This window comes from Melanotaenia boesemani, chromosome 15 (assembly GCF_017639745.1).
Source record: "Melanotaenia boesemani isolate fMelBoe1 chromosome 15, fMelBoe1.pri, whole genome shotgun sequence".
NCBI lineage: Eukaryota > Metazoa > Chordata > Actinopteri > Atheriniformes > Melanotaeniidae > Melanotaenia > Melanotaenia boesemani.
Genome location: NC_055696.1, coordinates 6572158 through 6582671, shown reverse-complemented (window position 1 = coordinate 6582671; position 10514 = coordinate 6572158). Strand labels below are relative to the sequence as shown.

General features: G+C 37.4%; 1 protein-coding gene across 1 annotated transcript in view; it reads left to right on the top strand.

The window, feature by feature from the left end:
• Positions 1-2109: 2109 nt before the first annotated feature.
• The window catches only part of npas2 (neuronal PAS domain protein 2), a 45885-nt gene continuing 37480 nt past the window's right edge, over positions 2110-10514 (top strand). The window contains exon 1 of the mRNA XM_042008386.1: positions 2110-2375. The gene's annotated coding sequence lies outside the window, so the exon portion shown is untranslated. The remainder of the gene's footprint in view (positions 2376-10514) is intronic.

Sequence of the window (10514 nt, the reverse complement as noted above, 5' to 3'; positions counted from 1 at the left end):
AAAATCAGATTTTTTTTTCAAGATTCCTATAAAAAATAAGTCAGATTTTCAGTTTGTTTGTAACCTGTACAGTATAAGAAAAGCAGTCATCATACAAGAACAAACAGACGTCCCCGCAGCTTATTTGAAATCCCACATAAATCATTTCAGAGAGTTTCAAGGTTTACCACTAAAATCAACACCTGTTTGCTAAATTATACCATGGGGGAAGTGTTGTTTAGTCGGCATATTTAACCTTTCATTAGGTTCGTGTGGCATGTCAACAATCAGAGCCACATCATGTTCATGTCTGTATTGCAATGAAGAAATCAAAGCAAAGTGAACCATCACTCATCCAGTCTGAGAAGCTAAAACATTTATATTGTGGAACAGACTGTTTAAATTGTTGGATATTTTTTCTTTTCTATGTCATCAGAATGAGATGGTTCTTCTTGCTTATAGTTGCTCTGGCCGCGTCTTAGTTTGGCTTCTTGTTAGCAAAATACAAAGACATGAGGACTGACTTAATTGACCACTTTGTGGAATTGAAAAATAGGCAGTGCGCTTTAATGCTCAAAAATTAAACAAACTGTTCAGACTGAGTTGAAATATCACCCTGAAAACAAGGTGATAACCATTACTTTGGATTGTGTATGAAGAGAGTTCTGACTTTCCATTGTTTGTTATGGCATTTTTGCTTTTGCTGCCATGTTGAAAGTGTTCATATTTGTTAAAATAAATATGTTCTTATATTCATTAATGTCACAGTTAGTATTTTTGGTAGGAATGTGGCAGTTGGCACGGGGCAGCGTGTGTGTATGGGAGAAGGGGGTAATATGTGGTAGGGGGCCTGTGCCCCAGTAGCGCTTTATGCCTAGCAATGCCCCTGGACTAAAGACTTCTGCTCAATACTATACCTTAAATAAAGACCTTGATAATAAATATAGATTTTGCACAAAACATAAGGGGCTTTTTATTTGTACAATTATTTCCTTATTTTAATAAAACCAGTTGGTGTTGTGTTTTGCATTATTGGAAAGCACATTGTGGTGCCCCCCCAAAATGTGATAAAACCCTGCAATATTCTCCTGTTGGCATTCACTCTTGTTTTCAGTTGCTTGCTGGATTGGATGATTGCACTCTCATAAAATAGTAGGGAAAAGCAACCCATATTGTATTTTTACACTTTATTATTTTTACACTGTCAGGGACCTGAAGAGCATGTAGAAGATCCATACACAGTCACACAACATATTGGCACCTCGTCCTCGTGCTGGTCACCAGCCTGGTCAGTTTGTGTTTGTGTCAACCAAAAACAAATTTCCTTTTTGTGTAAAGTTTTTATCTGATTTGGGGCATTTATATTTTATAGTAAGAGACTAAATGTTCTTAATATTTCCCTTGCAATTATTTCACATATTCCAAAGCATTGGCTACTGGTTACCTTACCATTTAAACCATTTTAGGACATCTCCCCAGTTGCAACCAGTAAACACCACTTACACAAAAAACAAACAAATAAATAAAAAGCACGGGTGCCAAGAATCATTGGCACGCCACAGTGGAAGGCTCCATTATTGATCACTGATTCATTTTGTTTAATTCAGGACTTGCAGTATATATTTGTGAACATTCTTGCTTCCATCGTTTAATTGCATTCATTGCCTTGTGGTGGCGCTTCAGCGGCCACTGCTGTGCTGAATGAGGTGATAACCTGCATGTCACATCTTACCTTGGGCCGACTGATCCCATCTCTGATCTGATCAGCATATGCTACTCAGCAGTGGCCTTTAAAAACCTGACTCATAGATAGAAGAATCGCACAAATGACAGCAAATCAGATGAACCTCAGTCGTCCATTAGTTAACCTGTTGAATTTAGCATCAAACAGACACAAAGGCAAACCTAAGACATAAAACTGATTCAGGCTAAAAAAAATCGAATTACTTCTTGTTTCTGAAGTCTTATTTTTATTTTTATTCATTTATTTGTTTTTAACTCATACGCCCTTCTCACCTCAAACACGCGCACGCACGTATAACTTTATTTAGTATGTGGTCCAGTGGGCGGGGCTACGAGTGTTGACGCACGCGCCACTCAGCCAGTGTCGGTCGCTGTCTGCGCGCAGGACCCCGTTGTCGGTCAGCTCCATAGCTCTCAGTCTAAATAAGACGTAAAATGTGAGCCGTGCGGGCTGGATCAGGATCTCCGCTGTTAGCAGGCTTCATCACAGAAATACGGGGAATATTGTAGGCTGTTGTCAGTAGCGCAGTTTCATTTCAGAAAAACTTATTTGACTGTAGGCCGTCGGGGGACGGTTCTCATCTGTTAAAGCCCACCTCCCCCTCCCACAAGCTCTCGTTTGGATCAAACTGACCCTTACTCCATAGAATAAGGTAAGTTTTTCTCTCGTGTTAATGCAGCTACAGGTTCGCTTACATATAACGTTACAGTCGTTGCAAATCTAGTTGAACGTAAGCTAACCTAACTCTTTAGCGCGAATTAACAGAATTCCGGTTAATATTCTGAATTGGCTGGTTTAATGGGCTTCTCGTATTAAGCAGTAATTACAATGATTATTTCTTCATCGTAAAGCATTTATGGCAGTTACAGTTTTAATGCATGCTGCTTTGTATCTTAAGACTGAAATAGGCTACCTGTTACAACGCGGAACATTTCGATTATTTCTAAATTCTTCACCCGGCTCTGAAAGTTATGTGTCACTGCGAGAGCCTGCATCTTAAGAAGGTGAGTTTTTCAACTGGTCATAGTGTTGTGTGAAGCTGAGTGGCCGGTAAAAGCTCGACCCCATTACGGGAGTGGTGTGGCTACTGTATAATGAAGCTTAGTGTGTTAACACAGCCACCTGGAAACTTGCTGTTTTTTTTTTTTTTTTTTTTTTTTTTTTTTTTTTACCATGCTCAGGCTCATTATTATAGCCTTTATTTCTACCTTACTGGATTTTTTTTTTCAGAGAGAGAGAGAGAGAGAGAATTAAATATAATTGCGCCTTACATGTATGAGGAGACTATCTGGACTTTATAAATGAGTGAGAGGCACTTGTATCAGTATAAGTAGCACTTATTTAATTAAAATCAGGTCTGGTGAATGTATGAATGGCCAGGAATGGATGTACCTGTTCCAGGACTGCAAGAAACAGCCAATACTGCTCATGTTGCATTTCCATCTATATATTCTCAAATACAGTATATTCCCATGTTAAGCCTTGAGCTGTTTTCCCGCTTTCCTGCATCAATGCCCAGTTTGGCCCAGCAAACATGAATAGTGATGAGGATGTGTGCTGACATCTGAGTGGGACAGGATGGGTTGTTCCATGACTGACTGAACTGGGGTGTTCACTGCACCATATGGCCCTGTTTACATCATGCTGCTTAACATTTGAGCCAGCCTCATGGCTCGTGCTATCTCTTTTGCTCTTCAGCTAATTTGTTTTTAGTCCCACTACTAAATAGGACAATCTGAATTTACATACTGGGTTAGTTAAAAAGGTGTATTTCAAAATGGTCAAGAGGATAAGGGGTCATTCAGGATTGTGCTTTGCTCTATGGCTACCCACCACTGATAAGTTCCTCCTCAGAACTTTGTCTTGAACTTTGAGGATATAAATAAGACCCAGACAATAGTCAGTTTTGGGCTAAGCTTACTCTGACCGTGTCAGTGGTGCACTATCTGTGCAGTCTCTGTGGATGTTTGACTGTTAACCCAGAAACTGAGAGATATAGTTTGAGGGTCTCTCCTCACCTGACGCACACAAACTGTAATGGGATTAGATGCACACATAAATATGTCGTTTTGGTGACACCACTTATATAAAGAATTAAGCTTCCAGTAAAGTCAAACAGGAGAATAAAGAAATAATTTTCTTGCTCCATACGTGCTGTTTTTTCAGTCCTTTTGGTAATTTTCCACCAATTAAACATTCCTCATTGTGGTTTACTCTCCCAGTGCCCCTGTGTAGTTTCCTATATTGATTTAGAAATACAAAGAATATCAGTTCATAACATAATATTTTAGCTTTGTTGTAACAGTGATTACTTGTGTTATTAGTTTATTTTTTGCTTCAGCAGCTGTTTGTCTAAGATTTTTATTTCTCTCTGCTGAAACTGTGCTGTGGTGGAGGTTAGTTAACTGATGACACACAGCCTTGTCTCTGATGTTACAGAGCATGTTGTGGGGAAAGTAGGTTAGTGGGCCATGTCCTGCAAGCTTAAACTGAACGCTAGTCTGAATATTGCTAGAGCTGCTTAGTGTGACAGGGCATGCACAAATGGTTGAGGTTTGTGCAGCAGCAAAAGAGATCATTTCCACGCTCTGTCTCTTTAAGAAAGCAACTCAGTGCTCTGCATAGAATGAATGTTGAATTTTCAACCTATGTTGATTCATCTTAAACTCTTTTAGTATAAAAATAAAAATAGAAAAATAGAAAAATAAAACAGGCTGCAAATTGCTGAGACCCACTTTAAAAAAACACAAGTGGTCTCATCCTTTTCGGTTCAAGCAGCCCATTTTTTTATGTTCGTGTCAATATTTGCATGTTGCTTTGTGACAATGACTTCTTTTATCTCTTTCAAATGTCAACATTAAATAATTCTGCTCGAGCAAACCCGTCAAACCTGTGGATATGGCATCTTGAAAATAAACAAGTACCTTTCCTTTAACTTGATTAGCAATTTAAGACACACAGACACACACACACACGCATATATACATAGCATAAAAAACAACTTATACCTATAGAAACTTTTACCTGTAGAAAAATATCAATCATCCTGACTACAAGAAAAACCAGATAAGCATCCGAAGCATGCTGCCGATCAACAGGAAAACCATTTCACTCGGTAGTTATTAGGTAGTAAAGTGGAAAAGGCTGAGCGAGATGGAAAACAGGTTGCCTGACTATATTATCGAGCTATCTGAGGTATTTGTATTATCCATCAGAAGTAGACTTTCCATGCTCCTTACCAAACTAACAGCAGTTACAGATGTTCAAAGTGTTTAGACTGCATGAAAAAAGACAAGGCGTTGTCATTGTAATGAACAACATTAAACACAAACAGGCAATGGTTGTTCAAGAAACAGACCAGCAGTTTTAAAACCTTTGGGTCGATTAAGGCAAGTTTTAAAAGAGCGATCCAAAAAGTCTTTGTTGCCAAGGCTAAATTAGCACGTCATCATTTTTATCACTGACTTATATCTGTGTGTGATGCTCAGTGAGAAGCTTTGTTTCTATCTTTAAACTATTATTATATTACACCTTAAGTCTTAGTTAAGGATACAATTGTTGAAGCTTTGTCTGGAAATTTCTAGGTAAAAAGAAGTAAATTGAAGCCGTGGAAGACGATCTAATTAGTTCATTTACAGAATCAAAGTTAAAGTTCCTTCAACTTCTGACACTCATTCCTGCATATCTTAAACATTTGTTTTGGTTGTTTTTCATCTTTTAGTTAAACCCAGTCTGATCTTGTCAGATGTCTTTGTTGTGGAAGTCAGGCTTCTAGGTCCAGTGCCTCTTTCTGTGACTTGAGGTGTGTTTTTGCCACTGGTTTGTTTTTCTTTCATTTCAAATTTCAAAGCTAGATGAAATGTTGTGTTGCTACTGAGTGTTGTGGCAGCCCTGTTGCACTCAAGTACTGCCTTAGATTTTAAGTAAATCCCAGACTGTTTCACAATCAACAGCTTCCTCCCATCCTCCTTCATGGTTCACTGTAGAAACATCACATGCAGATACAGCTCTCTGCATTTTACAAAGACACAGTGGCCTTCCTTTGGAAGTGGAAGTGATTCACATCAGGGCTTAGCTGGTAGATGTTTGGTTGTGTTTGTAACCTGAGCGTCGGGTTGTGCTGATGTGGGTTCGGATCTGTGAGACTGATAATGACTAAATTTTCTACAAGGGAAGTTTTTAAAGTTTTATTTAGATTGACCAGCCCTCGTGCCCTCATGAATGATGGATTGTTATTTTCCTTCCCTAGCTTAAGCAGTTCTTGCAATATTAAATATTATAATAACATTGTCACTAAGAAGACAAGACGTTACACTTTTAGAAACTCATACATATAAATGAAAATCTCTTCACAAAGCTCCATCAGAATATAACAACACAAAGCACTATCATGAGTAGTAAGTGTGTACCAGCAATGAAAATAAAGATAAAATCTGTGGAGCATGTCTTTGAAATGAGATTAAATAAGCTGATAAGCCCAGAAACTGCTGGTATAATTTTTTTCTAGCATTTTGAGTAGTAACTGAATGTGTTAAAGGTTTTCTTTCGATTAAACAAGTGGTGCCAAAATAGTATTTTTAAAAAATGAATACACTCCTAAATAAATCAAAATGATGGTTTAAGCTGTCATTATTAATCTTGTTTGGTAAAGCTGGAAGTGCTCATCTGTTTTTGATGTGATCCCCACATTTTAAAAACTGGAACCAGGAACAAATTGTGGTGTTTGAGAAATCATTTAAAGCTCTGATAGACAAAATTATTTTGGCATCATGTGGCAAAATTTCATGCCAACATTTCAGCATTTTATAATACTACTCTTCCTCTTGGTTTTGTTTTTAGGTTTTAGGATCAGATGAAGTAATGTAAAGAGGGGTATGTTCTGGGTGAGTGGATTAGACAGCTCACCTATCAGAAATTGACAATAAAGTAAAGTAAAGTGCACTTGTTCTCAACATAGAGTACTTATTTGTGGTATTGCTCTAGCTTCCTTATACTGTGGTTTAGTCATTTCGTTTCTTACGCAGCATTATTTCAGTGAACAATCTCCAAGTTCTTTGCGTGCTATATTTAGATTAATGCCAAAAGCCTGGTGTGAGCATTTGTTGCTGCAGGGTTAGCTCTCCTCTCTTAGCTCCACTTGGTAAGTTGAAAGAAAATACACACTGTAATTCTTCAAATCAAAGAGTATGAACCCTTGAAGGAACTCACCAAGATTGAGTAATTACTGAGAATAGAAAATGAGCCGGGTCGGTGGGTTTCATGTGGGAGAGGAGGATGAATCATGTAGCGTCTGTTATTTATCAGACTGATGTTACATGAGCATTTCTATGTTTAACTTTTGAATTTGTGCCTAAATATATTCTGCTATAGCAAAGTGATGAACTCACAGTTTTTTGTCAATCTGTTTGTTGGAGCGTGTTAAAACCTGTAGTGTTTATTAAGTATAAATATCATGTTTATTAGTTATAAACACCTTGTATGGCCATCTGTGCCGTTGACATTTTATGCTGGCTTACTCTATTTTCTTTCTTCCTTACTGGTATGAGGGATGTTTAAACATTCCATGTCTTGAATGAATGAGGAGTTTTAAAAAATAATGTATATCTGATGAATCTCCTCAAAGGAAATCAAGCACAAGGGAAGCAAGAGACAGTTAGCTTTAAAACAAGGACGTTTGCTCTTACTTCTTACCAGTGCTATACTGATTCCTGCCTTATGGAACAGTTTGTCTCATTTGGCCTGTGGAACTATGTTACACATGACTCCTGAGACCATGACTGGTATTCATATCACTCTCTCTTTAACCTTGCAACTATGACAGACAAAATGTTCAGCTCCGGTTATATAACTGCCTCTACAGACGTCATCATCCTTGCTACTGCTGATCTCTTGCACCACAGCACATAGTATTTGTCTTCACTAGCTTTAGGCTCAGATCCACTGCTGGATGATTAAGATATTTAGCTTCAATAAATGAAGTATTTATGAATTATTAAAAAAAAGACTTATTGTTTGCTCTATAAGTAATAACATCTGGTTACTAATTTCTGCCTCATATTTTTTTAAATGTGTGCCATTAAACCTTAGCATGTGTATGTGTGAGACCTTTTCAGTGCAGTAATACACAAGGATCTTTAATTTTTAATTTCTAGTTTCCCAGTTGTCTTGCCTTCCAAAGGAGTGAAGATGTCATCTTCATATATATTTTTTTTTGTTGTTTGAGACGGTAAATGAGCCCTGATTATTTGAGCTACACACTATGTTGTGCAGTGATTTTTCATTTTTTCTTTATTTATTTTAGTGTGTTTCATTTTCTGTCTTTCTTTCACAGCACAAGGTTGCTCTAAAGAAAAGGGTGTGCCCACACTTTGTGTTTTAGATGAAGAAAAAAGAAAAGAAAAAAAAGACTTTGCAATATGTGTGGGCCTGACCCATATGTGTGTGTGACCTAGATGTGATTCAGTCCTTTAGTTCAGGGTGTTGGCTGCATGTGTATTACGAGGATGTTTGTTTTTGAGGAGTCAAGCACACAATGTAAGCACGTCGGGCTCGATGCTGAAAAGAGCACTCCCACATTGCTAAGTCATCCGCAATCTGTCATGTCAAGAAACAGATTCCTGATCATAGTTACTGATTCTGATCAGTAACTTATTCTCATAAAACATCAACATAAGTCTTACTGAGATCCACAACCTGAAAGCTTAGGTTTCCAAGAAGAGGTTGCTGAAGAAAAGATGTTGGTATTTTATAATTAATCTGGGTACTTTTTAACTGTTACGACACGATTTGGTTAGTTAGAATTGAAGCTTGATTGTGCTGCTGACGTTATTGTCGCTGGTGACAAATCTGGTGACTTTAAGGACAAAGCCTGGCAAGGGCAAGATTTAGTGGCTGTGTGCACCTTGTGGTCAAGTGAGTGAGAAGTAGCAGTAAGGCTTGCTCACTTGCACATCCACAGTTAAGTAGGCATGAGAGGAGGAAGCAAGACAGCAGGCGCGTTCTGCCATTTCTAACTTCTGTCCGAGTGAGCATTGCACATGTAAATATATACAGCACAGATGTTGTCTTTAATTTAAGTGAAGGGTGGTTTAGTTAGATGATTCTGTGCTGAAAAAAAATAAGGATTTTATTGGAAGCACAGCAGAAACCATGCAGGGCATTCAAACAAACCGCGAGTGAAAATGTTGTCTTAATGGGACATTTTTCAGTCTCCATGTCAGACTTGTTTTACTGTCTCATGACAAAAAAAGAAAAATATGTGAATGAGAAGGATTTTATTGGGAACTGAGCTAAATTAAGATGTTTATAGGTAAGCAGAGAATGGCGAGGCAAACATGTAAGAGGCACAAATGATGACATGATTATCCTAATTTGCAGATAATATTAAATAACAACATATAGACAGTTATATTTAGCAGACTTTAGATACACTCCATTTGAAATAGTAGCAACGTACTGCATTGTGTTACATCCAGTTTATTTCACTTATAGATTTTCAGACTGTAGCCATGATAAAAAAAGCTTCTTCTTGACATTCCTCTTATCCAGCAGGAATCAGCTCCAGTGTAGTGAAGTTATAACAATCAATCCTTCTAATCAATTACAGCTCACAAATAAAGAATGACCACTGAAAAATGCACAATTGCTAATCAGAGACTTATGTGCTGCAGAAACTTCTTCCCTAAAAGTTTCCAGGTTTGACCAGGGAACCCCCACTCTGCTAAAGATTAAGTTTTACATAATGAATTTAAGATGATTTATAACTACCAGAGTGGGACTTTAAAACCAGATAATTTGCAGTTTACATAGAGATTTGTGACACTGTTTGCAGATTTTTTTTCTTTTTTTTTTTTGTACATGGCTGGAAGTGGTTTTGGGTTTGTTCAAGGCCATTTGGGATGAAAGAATGAATCCTGATTTGTTATTACAGTGCAACATAATTTCTGCTTTTCTCTGTAAGTGCGAGCCTCTTTTAGCATCTGAATTAGCTGTATGAGACTGCACATCAATCAAGCATGAAACGCAACACTGTGAAAACTAATAAGCTTGATTAGTTTTGTTCTGGAGCACTAATGATCCAGCCTTTTGTCATTAAAAATGTATGTTATTAACCATTTTTCTCAGTTAGGCATATAATGCGATAATGTGTTAACCCTTTTCTAAGAACCTCAGATACATAAAGATACAGTTTAGAGTTGATTTTTGAAAAACTATATGAAACATTAATATGTATCTGTCAATACTGCCAGCAAACACACTCATTCTTGGACTGAAAAATGTCTACAGTCTCGAGACAAAAACATACATAAATAAAATAAGATGAATAATTTGACTCAGACAGTGAAGCTGTTTTTTCACTTGCTGCTTTGTTCTGTTCAGAGAAACTTGAATTTAACAAGACAGACATTTGTGCTTTTACTGGGAAAGCTTTGAAAATATGGAACTTAATGTTTCATAAGAAGGAAAATTAAACAGCAGTAGATAGGAATGGAGACATAAGGTCATTTTTTCCATGGACTCCTTGCTAAAGGCCATTAGAGTTCACTTGAGTCTGTACATAACTAAGTGGCTGGTTTTAAAAGGACTCGCTGATGAGTTCAAAACTATGATAGTTTGTTTAACTCAAATCTTTTTGCTTTTTTTTACTTCAAGTATTATGAAAGAATCAGCATCCATCCACAGCCAAGAAATTAATCAAAGATGCAACTTGCTAACTTGGATTAAGACAGTAGTGAAAGGAAAGAACTGCACTGCCCTTTCCACCCATGCCCTAGAATTGTGACCCACATGT